At 41.9% G+C, this 16,957-nt stretch overlaps 1 protein-coding gene across 2 annotated transcripts in view; it reads right to left on the bottom strand.

Annotated features, from left to right (window-relative positions):
- The window catches only part of BACH2 (BTB domain and CNC homolog 2), a 336,731-nt gene that overhangs the window by 125,190 nt on the left and 194,584 nt on the right, over positions 1-16,957 (bottom strand). For both annotated transcript variants that reach the window (XM_070418072.1, XM_070418073.1), the window contains exon 3: positions 16,350-16,498. The gene's annotated coding sequence lies outside the window, so the exon portion shown is untranslated. The remainder of the gene's footprint in view (positions 1-16,349; positions 16,499-16,957) is intronic.

Below are 16,957 nucleotides of genomic sequence, written 5' to 3'. Positions count from 1 at the left end.
TAGCTATTTTTGTTGTTTCTAAAAGAGATCACCCCAGCTTCCCTCCAACCGCCCTTCCCCCCACAACTGACTCCTGAAGGATCTAATCTGGTTCTGATTTAGAACTGACAGGTGGTACATGCATAATTAAAGATGACCTAACACAGAATGCTCTCATTCCTGGCATATTATCAGACACTTAAGCAAAGCAATTATCAGTAGGCAATCTTTTCTGTCAACAGAGATAGAGATAAAACATTTCTTCCATTAGGAGGATTCTGAAAGAATGCTGTATATATAAGCATCTGCAAATACTTAAAAGTCTTTAGAGTTGAATACAAAGTTAGCTCAATGGGGCACCGTTGGTCAGTTAAATCATGGTCTTTCCCACCCTACTTCTCCTGGAAGGTCACATTTTAAACATCTGAGTCATCAAAATAGGAACAATTTAGGGGCGTTGTTAGAGATCCTGACCCAAGCAGACAAGAAAATCTCTGCTTTTTTCTGCCATAGCCCTGCTGGGGTTTGCAAATATACCAAGCCTTTCTTAAAGGCACAACGCGAAAAAGGATAGGTTTCAAATACAAGTAGAAAATTCAATTAATATTTCCCTTCAAAGCAGGATTATTTCCTCCTTATGCTCCACCAATGCCAGAGGATTTACAGCATGATTAACATGCTTTAAAACTTCATCTTGAATCCAAGTAATTGGAAGAATTTTTGAAGAAATAAATATTATCCAAAGGAAGAAGGTTCTTGATAAAACAATGAGTTTCCCATTTCAGGTGAAGGAGGGAAGAGGCACATTTCTTAATAGAGTACTGTTAAAAAAATTACAGTGCATGTACTTATGTAAGTGAATGCATTTTGGCTTTCCATAGAACAGAAATTGCTTTAATGTTATAGCAAGACAAGTGATTTTCTTTTCTCTTTTTTTAAGGGTGGTTTATAAGTTAATGGGTTTTTTGAAGCCCATGTGAAAATTGCTTTCTCTGAGACAGAGAACTTCACGTTTGTGGTGCGTATTTTGCCACATTTCACAAGAGGTCTTATTGTTTAAATTCTTATATCCTTATGTCATATTCGAACAAATGACCTTATTGTTCATTTGAACGCGGCTTTATGGGCTCTCTCGTGGTAGAGCTGGTGTTGTTGTTTGCATTTTCCCCCCATCAAATCAGAACAAAAGTCTCTCTTTCTGCAGCACTGGGAACTCCAACGTGGCAGTGTGTGGCAGCAGTTGTCAGTTGGAAACACCATAATGATAATGTAAGTGAAGTGCTAATGTGAATGGGTTGATTTTTGACAAGTCAATCAAGGCCTATGGAAAAGTTTCTTCTTACAGCAGACTTGAAGGTAATGCAAAATAGAAGCACTTAATAGGACAATCAGTAATCATCCAGTGGGGATGGTTTTTGTAAAGAGGCAGGGCTGCTGGGCAACAGGACCCAATTCCTTCCAAGATGTGTTTTATTTGGAAGATGCTCCCATTCAGAATATTAAGGGACAAACACAGCGTCTTTGGGGAAAACATCAGGTGGAGAGTTGGTGCTGATGCTGGGATCATCAATGGGAGACTGGGCAGGACTCAAAGCTCAAGTTCATTATATTCGTCAGAACTAAGAATAGCTTCTGAATGAGCACTCACAATTCTCCAAAGACCTATTTCTCCTAAGGAGCTCCTCCTTTCTCCCTTTCCAATTTTAATGTAAGAACAAGAAGAGACTATAGTCAGACATGGGGGGTAGCTGGGAACAAAGGACCCTCTACCGAATGGAGGAACATCCAAACCATTTCTACTTTATACGCTGTTAAATTCCTTCCATCAGAATTCAGTTCAGAAAAACTCCAAGTCATAGTCTGTCAGCATGCTGTCCTTTGACAGGCCAGGACAAAGGAATATGTCACATGTGTACTATTGTGTCAAATGACAAAACACATGTGATTTCCCAATCGATGTCATGGATAAAAAGAAAATATATATAAGGCACATACTACCATAAAAATGAACATAATTAAAAAGGGAAAAATCCTAGTGAGTTTATTTAGGGAGAGACACTCATTTCCCACACAGCTACAAGTCCCAGGCGTTTGGCATTACTCTACTAAAGAAAGCAAAGTCTATAAGCATATTCCTTCTATGTTGAGGATGGCACATGGCAGGAAGACATTTCATATCATGCATCTTACCCCTAGTTATTATCCTAGAATCATCAACAAACAACATTTTAAAGGTGATGGTACCATATGATCTCACTTATATGAGGAATCTAATGAACAAAATAGAACCAGAGGCATGGAGACATGCAACAGACTGGCAGATCTCAGAGGGGAGGGAGGTATGAGGGACTGGGTGGAAGAAGGTAAAGAGAGAAAATTAAAGAGGTGATGGTATCTTACATAAAACAGAAATATTAACTATCTTACCTCTAACCAAGGTTTTTCCTATTCTCCCCCAAAATTAGTTTTCCAAGTATCTTGGTTTTATGTTTCATGCTTGGGTGAATAAAATAAGACTGTAACTTTGGCTACAAAATAAAGACTAAATTGTGATACCCCGAAATGAATAGAGTATTATTTTGAAAAGAATGAAAGTCAAATCCAAGATATTACTCTCACTGCTGTCTATCTGTGACCTGTTTCAGAAAGGCTGTTCCAAAGCTGCCATTAGGGACCTGTACGGAGACATCTGCAGAAAACCATGTGCTCTCTCTGATGACAGATCATCCGAGATGCTGACCAGGTTTGTTTCACTAAGGACAGAGTGTAACACACATTTAAGAAAGTCAGCATGGATGCTGTTTCAAATCTCTATTCATTCAGGAGAGGACACGTACTTTCCGGTTGAGAAGTGAGCATGACTAATTCCAGAGTGCTAGGTATTGGCTTTTTCAAGAACTGGCTTTGGAAGTCACACTGGACAGAGGTGACTAGCACGCCCTCAATGACATAGAAGGCATCGGTACAATCAATGCTCTGGTTTTCTTTCCTTAGTGCTATCTCAGAGATGGCATGACAAATCAACCAAAAGGGGTGGCCTGGCTTCACTGCAGGGATAAAAGAAAATAGAAGTGAAAACAAATAGTTTTTCTCCACAAATTGCTCTCTAGGCATAGGCTGTTCTTAACTTTGAGTTCTATCACAAAATGCAATGTTATGCATTGGCACAACTTGTTTACCTCGGGGGGGGGGTGGGAGGTGAGAGAGGAAATAAGGGTAGGGGAGGACTGAAGACACATATGTCCTTATTAAGGCAGGGTTCGAAAAGAAACAATGTTATAGAGGGAATGATGTATGCTGGATCCTGACAAAAAGAAAAGCAGGGCAAGCTCATAGTGAACATCTAATGTCACCCAGCTACAAATAATGAGAGAGGGAGAGAGAGAGAGAGAACCCAACACTAACCAGTTTATACAAATCAACTTACATTTATTCCCTCATAGTCAGTTGTAACCTATACCCTAAGCAGACACAGTGTGCTTTCACACGTACACATTGGTAACTTCTGAAAACTAATTAACCAAGAAGAATACAAAACAGCCAGGTAGACAGGAAGCAGGCACTACCAGCCCTGCAGCCAGTTGTACTGTAATATCTTCCGCGTGGTGCTGACAGCCTTCTCTCCCCGCCCGCATTCCGACACAATGCCTTCAGGTCTGCCTAAGTAATGTAATTTACTGGAGTGGAATTCCCTGGGTACCCCGTGCAGCACTTGGTGACAGTATCATTTATACTCCACAGTGTCGTGGCGTGACACTGATACATCGGCCTTCATCCCTCATTCACGGCAGAGCGCGCAATTCCACCTTCCGCGGTGCCCTTCTGTGGTGCACGTGTTCAAATTTACTCCATTCAGCCCTAATTACAAACCTGGGTTGAAATGTTCTCATTAGATTTATATTTCTCACTCCAAATGTCAATCTTATTTGAAAATTTCGATTTTCCTGGGGATCCATCCATTAGCAATAAACTCTAAAGCATTCCATGACTGAGTGCATTAAGCCAGCAAGGCGGACATGCACTTACATCATTAGAGTAAATCTCCATTGCAAATGCTTTACATTATTCAACCAAAGGAATAATGAGGCTGGCCCGGCAGTACCTTCCAATTGCACATGAAGGATAGGCTAAAACTGTAGGAAGAGGCACACGGTATATATCAATGGGATGCGTTTCTGGATCTCTGTCATTCCTTAAGAAGATGTGGGAGGGAATCACAGCCAGAGCCTAATTTATCACCTCCTTTTGCCTATGATTTCTACAGAAACGTCAGCCTGTGGCAAAGGGCAGTAAGGCAGGCAAAGGCAATGGGCAGCGAGGGCAAGTGTTCATGGAGAGGATGGAAACCGCCTTGGCAATGCTGGGAACCTGGTTAGTCACCTAGAATGATGTGCTCTCCCATTGTACTCAACAGAACAAATGCAGAAAGCGGGCTTGTCTGGGTGCACTGAAAGGATCGTTCTAATAAAAGACAGATCTTGCCGGCGGAGCTGACCTGAGAACCGTCCCCACCCAGACTGAGGGGTCCTAACATTAAAAACCCAGGAAATCTGATGATGGTGTTAATATATACATTACAAATCAGAAGTTGTATCTGTGATTGGGATGGCAGAACAGACTATGAAAAGGAAAACATGGAGAGAAATTTTGAAAAAAGCTAGCAAAATATATCAATTAACAAAGCCAAGCCATCGCTGTTTCATATCTGTACTGCGTTTTAATTCCTTGGCTTATTGGTCTCATTTATCACTTCTCGCCATCCCAGGTGAGGGAAGTCAAGGTGTAGTCATGATTTCTTTTTTAATTTGATAAATGAAGACACTGCATCCCAGGAAGGCCCTGGAGGAGGTTGCAGAGCCTGATCTGAGCTCTTAGCATCTAATTCTAAAGGTTAACCGAAAAAGTTAAGGGATGCTAGCAACGATGACCTTGTTATGAAACATACTATATATTTGCCTTTTTTTCAACAGCACGGGTGGAACTGGAGAGCATTATGCTAAGTGAAATAAGACAGTCAGAGAAAGATAAATATCACATGATCTCACTCATTTATGGAATATAATGAACAACATAAACTGATGAACAAAAACAGATCCAGAGACAGAGAAGCATCGATCAGTCAAACCTCAGAGGGAAGGTAGGGGAGGGTGGGGGTAAGGGTGAGAGATCAACCAAAGGACTTGTATGCATGCATATAAGCCTAACCAATGGACACAGACACCAGAGGGGTGAGGGCATGAGGGGGGGCGGTCAGTGGGGTAATGGGAGGATAAGGACACATATGTAATACCTTAATAAAGAAACTAAAAAAAAAGCAATTCATATATTTAATATTATCAACTATGTTTTAGATATTTTATATTTGCTTTTTAACGTAAAGTTTTGGTGGGCAGAAAAAGACTTCTAAAAGAGCAGGTATACATTACATTAAACATAAAACAATTTGCAAAAATAATACAAAGTAAAAGAAGCAGTAGTTGTTTTCTGCTGGCCAGCACCTGGGTTGATCTGTAACCAGAATGGTAGCAGATGCAATGCTTTCTGGAGGGAATGGTACCACCATGGAAGCTAATTGCCCCTGAAGTTTTACTCATGCCCACCTGAAATATTTAAAACCTTACTTGATTACAACATTAGTGCTTTCTCTTTCATAATGTACATCAGAGGATACCACAATTAACATGCACAGATGTTAGAACTGAAATACCCACGTTTAAATAAAAAACATGTGAGAAAGTAAAAATAACCGAGTATGTTCAACACAGTACTAATCTTAAAAGAAAAGAGAGGTTGCCCTAGCTGATTTTGCTCAGTGGATAGAGCGTCAGCCTGTGAACTGAAGGGTCCTGGGTTTGACTCTGGTATGTTTCTCTCTCTGTGTCTCTGCCTCTCCCTCCCTTCCACTCTCTAAAAATCCATGGAAGAAATATCCTTGGGTGAGGGTTAACACACACAAAAAAAAACAGATGTTTACATGGTGTAATTTAATGACAAAATTAAACAATGACCCTCCAGATAGATAGCATTAGCAATGTATGAAAAACCCAACTACTCTGTAAATGACCTTTAACCTTCTGATCCAGAAACAATGAAGGAGAGGCTGATCTTGTGTTCATTTAATTCCAAAATCTGTACTCCAAGCATAGAGGGGAATGGAGCCCCCAAGTGCCCTAAAATCCCCCAACATGTTCTTGTGATGCAACAGTAGAAATAAGAATAAAACAACCATCATTTTTCTGAGCGCTGGTTTTGTGCTTCATATATGTTATTTGATCCTCACAAGCATACTATGAGGTAGGTACTATCCCTTTTCCCATTTTCAAATGAGGACATCTAAGTCTAGAAGAGGTTAAATAAAATAGATCAAGGCCAGCAGGTAGCTAAGCTAAGATTTGATCCTGACTCCTTTCTCCCAAAGCTCGTCTCTCGGTAACCACCACGCCTCACTGTCTGCCCCAGATGGAGACACCAAAGAGAAATGAGATTTGCAGTCTTCAATTTCCAGAGGTTTCTGGAATGACTGTCCTCTGGACTCATCTTATTTCACAAATTACATTGAACTGAAAGGCTCAGTGCACTAACAGACTTCTCCTTCTTTGGAAATGCCATAGCCATTCAGCCCGTGGCATGGGGACAGCACCCTCACTAGGATTACGAAGGTAGAAATTTCCCTGTGAATGCGGACACCACCTCTCTTTGGTGTTTCTTTTAGCCACAAACTGACATGCTTTTACTGTGGTTGCAGTAGACCCAGCAATCAGCTGAAGGGGAGTTTTTACTTGGTTAACTGCCCTTCCACATCTGTGTCCATGGAGGGTCCTCCAGGGCAGACCTGCGTTCATCCTTGACGCGCCGCCCCCCCCCTTCCCCACCACCCCATTCCAACATAAGCAAAAGAGTTTTCCAATCTCTCAGCAACATCACCACGAAATCCTTCCCTTGCTGTTCTGAGTCTACAAGAGGCAACTTTCTAACAATGAGCACAGAAGATGGAGGTTGTAAAACAGCATTTCAAACAAGGCAATTACTTTTTACAAAACGATTCAAGGATTCTATCACCCTCCCCCCCCCCCCCCCAAACTTCCACCGGCACAATTTGTTTATGTATGAGTTGTGTCTTTCTTCCTTCAGAAGGGGAGAATGCTGATACACGATCGCATACAGACAACAGCGCAAAACCCTGGATGCCTTTTGCTACTCAGACAGACACATTTATTTCCCAATGCACCACTTACCAGACAGATGCAAAGATGTGGGCAAGCCAGGCATCAGAATTAACAGAGTGATTGTGCTTGCACTACATATTCTGATTTGTATGAATCTTATTTTTAGCCGGGCACAAAGGGCAATAAATGGAAAATCTTATTCTAACCACTACTTTTTCTGGGCCACCCACACTGCTCCACCTACCGCACAAGTTCACAAATGTAAAAAAAAACCCAAGCCAGGGTTTGTACTAACAAGGGATGCAAAGTGGCTAAAATGTGTGACATTTTTTCCAGTTAGTGTTTGTACTTTCATTCTTTTTCTGCATCAGGACTTTCAGGGAAAACAACACTGACTTATCTATGGGCATTTTCAAACACCCCGCGCTGGTGTGTCACTCGGTGCACAGGCAAGCGAGATCCGCCCAGCACGGGCACCACCCTGCCACAGGCCACACGCCAGCCAGCTTTCAGTGCAGACATGCACCCCAAAACGTGTCGGCAAATTCAGGAAGACACTACCTACAACATTTTGTTTAGAAACAACGACAGTGTTTGAGAAGTCCTTCAAATGTACAAACGTGATTATCAGAAGCAAACATTTCTGAAACAGAATCGGGGTGATTTTGCCAACATGAGGTTAGTATCACTGTCTTAAACCTGCTCTTAGTTCGCTGCAGCACATTGCTCCCTGGGGTACAGCATCCCGTGCCATCATATCCCTTGCACCTGTGCACTTTTCTCTGCTCCGTCCAGTCCCACCCACCCCCTGCTGCTCATCCAGCAGCACCCGCATGGCCATCGCTGCCAAGAAAGAAGCTGATACTGACAGACAGGCACTTTGACAGAAAATAAGAAAAAAAAATGACAAAGAAGAAGTTTTCTAGGGCCACAGAGAGAAAGAGATGAGGGCATTTCCCATCATTATCTCTTTAGACTTTTAATGAAAAGTTAAGTTATTAAAGTCCCAAGGAACCAATTTAAATGCTTGCTCCTCTCAGCCCTCTGCAAAACACAACAGAACGCATCTGCAGGCAGCGATGAATACGTAAAAGTCAGGTCAACACGATAACGAAGGCACAAAAGGAGTCAACGCTGAGAAAGGCATCTTTACCTGTGTGCTTGCTCATTATCCAGAAACTAGAGGAAGTGTTCTGTCATCCTCTGGTAGTTAACGCACGCCCTGCAGAGCTGACTCCTTCTTCCGATAATGCAGGGTTCTAGAGCAGCGCTGATCAGACGTAGCAGAAACCTGTTTGGGGTTATAGTCCACTGTCGTCAGGACTTCTGACGAGTGTTGTAAAGACACGGGTAATTAAGTGGTACGAAAAAGTGGGTCATACACCACTGAGATACAACCACACCGCCCCCAAACTAGACTCTGAATGACTGTGCTGTGACAAGGTGGGAGGGGTTTGAACACAGCGAAAGCAAAACTTTTATGTGGTGAGGAGCATTTTAGTTTTCACTGGTTTAGGTTAGAGAAAGTTAATTTCAATGTCAACTACAAACCAACTGACTTTTATCGTGTTCTTGAGATTTTATGACCAATACTGGCTGTAAGTGTGATGGGAAATTCAGCTAGTGTCAGAAGCAGTCTGAGGGACAGTCTCAGACTTCAGTGACGTGCCTACCGCCAAAGGGCGAACACCGTGACTCAGTGAAGCAAGGAGGTCAAATCGAAACCAAAGACAAAGAACCAAAGTCTCATTATCCACATTCGCATCTCCTTCTATATAGGATCAAAGTACTGTATGCCACTTCCCTACACATGGGCAATCAACGCAATCACGGACATTCAGCAAAGCACCCTTTGTCGGCTGCAGAAGAGGCAAAATGCAGTTATCTGACTTGAACATATTCAATTCATCATTCAAGAGACACAGAAATATTAATGGAGTCCCTGTTATATACAAGGACACAAAGGATGTGAAGGGATGCAGCGAGAGGAACCTAGAAGAACCTGCTTTCAAAGAACCTATGTCTGGAAGAGAGAATGATAAGATCTAGTCACACCCAATGCCAAATTCAGATCATTTTTGAAAACAAAATCTTTAGCGGCTGCTTGCTATATACGTCGTCCGGGTCGTCTTTCAGTGCTCAAAGCCCTTCCAGACCTTGTCTCAGTCTCAGTGTTAGGATTCATCCTGATCCAGAGTCCTAGGGCTCTCCAAAGGAAAGCACAGAGATGGCAGCGCAACCCAAGGAACACCCGGGATCCGAGGAGGCGTTTCTTTAAAGGGGGATAAAGGAAGCACAATTGAAGGAAACCTCTCTGGTTTGTGGCACATGCAGGGTTATATTTGAATCACATTTTGTTACCATCAGGTATAAAACTAGAATTTTATTGGAGTCCATATTGTTTGGATTATGGATGGGAAATGGGGGAATCTATCTGGCTAATCAACCGTTTCCATTTCTGACAAATTGCTGTTGAGTATACTGATTATTAATTTTTAAAGAACTGGAACACCACCCGTTGACCTAACACTAAAACTATCTTGTGCATAATTGGATCTTCTTTTATGGTTCCAGAGGCCCACTAGGACCTTACAGGACTACTCAATAATCATTTTTATTGATAGAATGTAGAAATGAAAAGAACCAGTTAATAGCAATTTCCACTTGATCAACACACTGGTGAATGAACACAGGTATCTGTCCTGACAAGAATTGATTAATGTAATTTGAAGGGAGAAAAATAAGCAACTAGAAGGTTATTGCCCTAGAAAATGTCTCAAGTCATCATTCCTAAGCTCCACTAACATCCTTTCATTATAACACTGATGAGATGCTGTAGGAACTTAACTCTTGTTTATATGAATCAGCCTATAATAAAACTGGTGTCGCAAGTAGTTTTGCTTAAAGTCACAGAACCTGTCAATGACGTTAAGTGAGGACTTACTGTACTGCTTGTAAATTTGGAATTAAGTTGATTAACTGAAAAAAAGTCTGCAAAAATACACAAAAGAACGAGTTAACATGTAGCTTGTGTCTGGGTAGCTGGAACACTGGTAATTTATTTTCTTTTTTATTCTATTCTATTATTTTATAAACTATGCACAACAGACATTGCTTTTACAATCAGGAAAATAAAGGTACTTCTGTTTTAACATAAGGAAATAATTAATCATTCTCTGATTCTGCTCTTTCTAGTAAGAACACTCAAGGGGGATTCAGTTTAATAATCTGCCTGGTGACAAATCAGACATGAAATACAGCAAAAATCTGCTAGACACAATAGATTATATCTTCTAGCCAAGCACTCTGAGAAGTCTAAAATCCCACTACACTGCAAAGCTTTGCAAGTATTGTTTGAGAGAAGAGCAGAAACCCTCTTCCTCATTGTGACCCGAGGTCCGTGCACTGTCCAGCTGCAGTGCAGCTCCGGGCGCCAGGGCCTCACAACCATCAGTGTCATGGGGGATTCCTTGGAAGAGTGTGATGCTGTTCCCTGGGTTAAATCACAGCTCAGAGTGAGGTGTTACTTCGCTAGTGACAGGTGTATCCAAAAAAAAGAGCACACGAATAATTTCTAAAAAACAACAGCCTGGAAATTAGAATAAGTTGATAAACTATTTGTGCTACGACTGATAGCTCTTGGTAATAAGCAGCTTTACATATGGATGGCTGAGTTTATTTGGAGACTCACAGGGAATATCATGTGAAATTTTTGCTTTATATATGAATGTATATTACCATATCATACATCATTCCTATTTATACAATTAGTGTGTGTGTGCAGATAATGAAAATTAATTCTGATGATGCCGTGAGCAGAACCTAACTGTGAAACATGTTACAAATAATCATATCACGCATTCTAATAGAATTGACTTCAAAACTATGCCAATGGTTCTCCAATGACTATAGGAGCTAAACATATATATTCATGACAGTATACATCACTCTTAATATCCCAACTTTTTTGAGAGCCTCCAAACATAATAAATAGAATAACTTTAAAGAGATTTCCAAAATTTAAACTCTGGCACTAGAAAGGTAGTAAAAGCCAAACTTGCACAGTTTTTCAAGAAGAATAAAAATGAATGGTATATTTTTCCATCCTAAGTCAACATTTTTAGATTATTATTAAGGCATGAAAATAGGTGCAAGAAAATCTCATTAAACTAGACCTATTTTCGAATAAGGTTTTGTTTGTTTGCTTCAATTTTCTGGTTAATTGACAGACAGCGGGAAAATGCTTTCTGTTGAAGATCTTTCCAAAGCAGTTTCTTTTCCTAGTTATGAAACTTTTAACCATTCCATTGATTCAGCAGGTCAGGGTCATCAGCTACAACTACCCTCCAGGGTACAGTTATTCTTCACCTTTACGAAACTAGAGCTATCTTGTTTTATGAACCTTTATCTTTGAAAAAGGGAAGTGGGATGTGCAAGGTAGGGTGGGGTGTGTGGGAGGGGGTGGAGTGGGGGTGGGGAAGTAGAAAAGGCAGTTAATTTAGGGTTCTGGTTAGTTGGGTTCCATCACTAAACATGAATTCAGTGTCTGGACCAGGCACAACTGATTGCTGGGAAACAGGAGAGCCACAAGGAGAGCCCCCAGGGTCTGTCTTTGTTGGTATTTTCTACCTCATGTCATCCTGTCTGGGTGACGGTTGGTTTGCTGGTCTTCTCTAGGAGAAACATGTGTCAGTGTGTCCAGCCAAAGTCATGGGGCTGAATTAAATTTTCAAAAAATGCTCACCCAAGGATATGCTTAGAAGGGAGGGAGAGGGAGGGAGAGAGAGAGAGAGAGAGAGAGAGAGAGAGAGAGAGAGAGAAGGAGAGGTGAGAAAAACATCAATCGGTTACATTCTGCACATGCCCCATTGGGACACTGAACACACAACCCAGGCATGTGCCCTGACTAGGCATTGAACCAGCAGCCTTTTGGTGCACAAGACGATGCTCAACCAACTGAGCCACTCTGGCCAGGCAAGGCCTGAATTAATTTTAATTAGATTCTAGACCAGCCGTGGGCAAACTACGGCCCGCGGGCCGGATCCGGCCCGTTTGAAATGAATAAAACTAAAAAAAAAAAAAAGACCGTACCCTTTTATGTAATGATGTTTACTTTGAATTTATATTAGTTCACACAAACACTCCATCCATGCTTTTGTTCCGGCCCTCCGGTCCAGTTTAAGAACCCATTGTGGCCCTCGAGTCAAAAAGTTTGCCCACCCCTGTTCTAGATCCATGTGGTTTCAACTTAAATGTAGGGTGCTGGCCGCTCCATGTGGGTATCAAGGAGAAATAAGCACTTACTTTTCTCTCTCTGAGACTTGCTGACCTGGATTTTTCTTTTTCGATAAAAACCTTTAGTTTCAGGTTTTTTTTGATATCTTAGCAGCTCCCTAAGGCAACTGACTTCAAAACCTTTGTTGCCCTGCCCTGTCGCCATTACCCAAGTGTAGAGCATAGAGAGTTTATTTCTAAGCAGGTTTGGAAAGTCTAGGGTGGGAATGAGGGGACTAATTTGTATGTATTGTACTTTAACTTCGACGACCTTATTTTACCTCTTTTTTGGTTATACCTTTTCCTTAAGCCAAATATACATACATATATACACATGCATGTATATGTATATAATGTATACTCACATGCATAGAGGTGAAAATTAGAGAAAGTGAGATAGTTTAGCACAGGTTTCTGAGCTCTTTGAAACTATGCACCCTGATGCATTGCTTTTCAGAAATTACAATCCCCGGTCAGGCCCAGGGGCAGTGCCCGAAAGTTGTAAAGGAAACCTGGAGAGAAAACAGGGCACTAAGTCCCATGATCATTCTCCAAGGCCGGCTTTCTGGAAACATAGAATAAAAAGCAAAATCCCAAGAATGTGAGGCCCGAATGGACTACCATAATAGGTCCAATACGGCATATTCCTCACAGAACTGCAGGCCACTCACTAAATTCTTCTGTGATTTGTGGATACAGTAATACACAATACTACAGAGATCTGGTGATGGGGGATACATTATACCTCATCTGGAGTGTTACAATAATCGGAGGCCCTGGTGGAGGAGAACTATGTGCTATTAGTTTTCCTTCAGAGTTTTCATTTTCTATTAGGCTTCCATCTGGTTCCTGCCTCCATGTCCACCTGCCCTGATCAAGACCCGTAGGTGCCACAGCTATGCACACGGCTCTGAAACTGCGTGCATGCGGGGCACTGTACCTGGGCTTTTCGTGAGCACACGGTGCGGATGACCTGGAGCAGCCCCACTGCAGGAGCACAGGTGGGTGCCTGTCCCTCCGTCCCAGTGAAGCCGCTTTCCTATACGTGTAAAGGGCGTTTTGGTAACGATTGCAGTTGTTTGTGGCATTTCCCCTGGTAGTTTCTGAAAAATGTGTCCTTGCCCTGATAGGAAACCCATTCCTAAGACTGAAGTAGAACATTCTGCAGACTCCTCCCCCTGGCCCAAAAGCAGGCCAGGGAGAGTATGAGGCTGCGGGAGGTGTGAGGGACAGGGTCACCCATTCTTACTCCAGCCTCACAAGCTGTAACATCCCTGTTAAGCACTAGCTATTCTGCACAGCATTCTCAGAAGGAAAGTGATCTCGGGTATTCAGTTTCTTTTCATTGTGTTACAATAGACATAACACAACATTTACCATTTTAGCAATTTTTGAAAGCACAGCTCGATGGTACTAAGCACATTCACATCGTTGTCCAACCATCCCCACCATCCATCTCCAGAGCCTTTTCATCTTCCCAAAGTGAAACTCTGTCTCCATCAAACACTCACTTCCCATTCTTCTCTCTTCCTAGCCCCGGGCAACCATCATTCTACTTCCGGACTATGGATCTGACTATTCTAGGCACCTCATATTAGTGGGGATCAGACAGTATTTGTCCTTTTGTGTCTGGCTTATTTCACTTAGTATCTTCACGGTTCATCCATGTTTAGTAAGTGTCAGAATTTCATCTTTTTAAGGCTCAATAATATCCCACAGTAAACATGTACCATGTTTTCTTTATCTACTCATCGGTTGATAAGCAGGTGGGTTTCTTCCACCTATGGACTATTGTGAATAATTCTGCTATAAACATGGGTGTGCTAATATCTTTACATCCATGCTTTCACTTCTTTTAGCTATATACCCAGAAGTGGAGTGTTTGGACATGTGGTAATTCTAGGTTTAACTTTTTGAGGAACTGTCATACTATTTGGTATTCTGTTATTTTTTTATTAATAAACTTTGTGCTAGTACAGTTCTAGGTTAGTGAGGGGAAAGCACAGATGGTCCCCACACATGCACGGAATTGTACAGAGTTGCTCTAAGCAGTAAGTGACTCGAGTGCTTCACCTGAGGGCACAGGGAGTGACCCCGGCAGGTGAGCCAGGTCTTGGCAGGTGAGCCAGGTCCCGCGGGAGCTTGAAGCCCCGATTACCTGAGGCGTCACAGGAGCCTTCCTCCTCCCCTGGCCTGTGGATATGAAAGTGACATAAAAGATGTCCTACAGGAACACCTGATGTGTAAATGTGGACACTCACAGATGCCAAAGCAGGAGAGGGATTAACACGCACCTGATCCAACCCACTTCTTCCCCTTCACGAAGACGCTTTATAAACCAAAAATCTTCTTTTCCAAGAATGCTGTGCGGAGTAACTAATTAGTGCTTCACAGGAATGCCTAAGTTTGTGAGAATAGAGTGATAATAGATAATCACATCACTCACAACTCCGTCAGCCCTAATATCAGCCCTGTTATCCACTGGACATCCCCCTGAAGATAGACATGCACCGAAATCTATCTCCAGGATTTGGGGCTCTGCTAATGTTTAGGCAATAGGTATGGCTCCTTCATTATATAGCTGCTTGGGAATTGCTTTATTAACAGTGATTACTCGCAATTCAACAGAATTATAATAAAAGCACTGTAAGTGATACTTCGAATGATAACATTTACCATTCCCAAGGAACATGCTATAAATCACAGTGCTTACCCACAGATTTAAAATGCCCAGAAGTTTCTTAAACATTTCCTGGACTGCATCACTCAGGTTATTTTTACCCTTACATCGACTTAATAAAACAAAGGAAAAAAATGTTTAAAATTCAAATGTAGGAAATGCATATAGATTCACACACACATATGTACGTTTACATGAATGCTCACATATACCCAAGGGTGTATTTGTTAAGCCAAGCTCTTCTACTTTTTTTTTTTTATTAACATGGAATCAATTATTCTTGTCCTCAGCGGAGAGGTGACTAGCTTGTTCTAAAGCTGAAACAATAACATGCTGATCCTCAAAACTTGTCAGTCCTGAGAACTCATAACCCCACGCACCTGAACTAGCTGACTTGGTCTTTTTTTTTAGCAGTGCCTCCCTTCTCACATGTGTTTTGTAAAATCAAGTCACATTTAAGTGTATGGGGTGGGGGGGGGAATATGATGATGATTCACTTTGAAAGGAAGCAATATATTCCCCACCCCAGGAAAACAAATGTTTTCCTTTTGACAGTATCTAAAAGTACGACAAACAAACTTACAAAAGGACAGTAATTGGCATTTTAGCCCAATAACAACACTGTTAGTCAGCCCTGTAGAAAACCAAGGGCAATGAATGATTAGTACTAGCCACCCTGGAGTAAAATGGCCAGAATTAGGACATCAACTTGGCTGGACTTCAAATTCGACGGTGATGAGAAGACCTCAAAATTATCTTTTCTGAGAGATGAATCAATGTGTTAAGTGGAACACTAAACATCTTAATTAATTGAGTGATGTTTAGTACCAAATATTTAATGCACTTTTCTACCTTTAACATCCCTCCTTTCAGTCACATGAACTAAAGCAGTGATTCTCAACGTGGGGTCCCCAGACCTTTCTCAACATCGCCTGGACACTTGTTAGAAAAGCAAATTCCCAGCCCACCACAGATCTACTGAATCAGAAATTCTGGGCACACGGCCCAGCAAGCTGTACTGTAACAAGCCCTCCAGATGATTCTGATGCAAGCTCAAGCTTAAGAACCATAAATTAAGGTACCACCAAGATGCAGAATCTAACCCCAGCTCCCTTCCTCAATTCTAATTCTCAAGATGCTTTTGTTAAAAGAAAAGTCATTGATGTGCATTTAGGCTATTTGTGATGATCACCTCAGAAAATTTTTACCATTGTTTTTGTTTGAGAAAAGAAACCTTAATCAAAACTTACATGTAATCTTTCCAGGTCCTGTGCTGGCTTCGAGTCTTAGGATGCAGGGAACTGGGCGAAGGGAGAGATGAGAAGGCGACAGCAATCCATTCAGACATGGACCCCAGAGCTCTGTGGGGCAGCCTTGTGACAGGTCAGTGAGTGTCCACCTGATTGGGGAGGAAGAGCTGTCTGTTAGCGAGTGAGCCTTGCCTGTTAACATTCCCCATCCCTCCTGCTATCCTGTTCCTCCCCGCCCCTGATTTATAACCTCTAAGCTAACTTACTGTGCCCCTGGCTGTGTGCTCCCAGACCCATCCACTGCAACAGAACATGATAAACAGCCCATGGTATTCATGCCTGGGCTCAACCCGGTGGAAGCCTATTCCCTGAGTACTTTCTCCAGGTGAGCATCCCTCACTGGGTGCTGTCCTGAGCCCCAAGGCAGCTTGGGGACAGGTCAGTTTCTCCTTTACTTCATCTCATGAATGTTTTCTTTCAACAAATCAAAACACCTTTGTTTAAAAGACACATGTGGCTGCAGTAACAAGGCAACCCAGGAAACAAATGATAAATTCGAGAATTCTGACTGAAATGAGATGATTCTCTGATGCCTCACTATGTTCATT

This window comes from Myotis yumanensis, unplaced genomic scaffold, assembly GCF_028538775.1.
Source record: "Myotis yumanensis isolate MYYU_CA2020_CCGP unplaced genomic scaffold, mMyoYum1.0.hap1 SCAF_6, whole genome shotgun sequence".
Taxonomy (NCBI): Eukaryota; Metazoa; Chordata; class Mammalia; order Chiroptera; family Vespertilionidae; genus Myotis; species Myotis yumanensis.
This window is presented reverse-complemented; position numbering and strand designations above follow the sequence as displayed.